The sequence below is a fragment of the Calidris pugnax genome, unplaced genomic scaffold (assembly GCF_001431845.1).
Source record: "Calidris pugnax isolate Ruff unplaced genomic scaffold, ASM143184v1 scaffold5, whole genome shotgun sequence".
NCBI lineage: Eukaryota > Metazoa > Chordata > Aves > Charadriiformes > Scolopacidae > Calidris > Calidris pugnax.
The window spans coordinates 28,230-28,642 of NW_015090814.1; positions in this window are offsets into that span (position 1 = coordinate 28,230).

Sequence of the window (413 nt, forward strand, 5' to 3'; positions counted from 1 at the left end):
GCGGTGTGAGGCGGGGCGGGGGTTCCCCGGGGGGGGCGCCGCGCCGGTGGGTCCCTCACAGCCCGGCCCGGTAGCCCCGGGCCACCGCCTGAGCGCCGCAACCTGGGTCCCTCTGGGGGTGGGGGCCGGCCTGCCATGTCATACTTGCCCCTCTCCCAGCCCCGGGGTCGCCACCTGCCCCCCGGAAGGCGCCTGTCAGCGGTTACTGGTCATTCCCCGCCGCCTGCTCGCCCCGCGGCACCGGGGAGGGGGGGACACGCTGTGACGGGGCGAGGCGATTGGCCGGCGATGGCGGGGGGGGAACGAGGAGGGGAGCAGGGTGCTTGGGTCGGCGGTCGCCATCGTCTCCTCAGGAGAGGAGCTGCTCCCCGGGGCCGGGAGCGCCGCGTCCCCCACAAACCCGGGTGGGATTC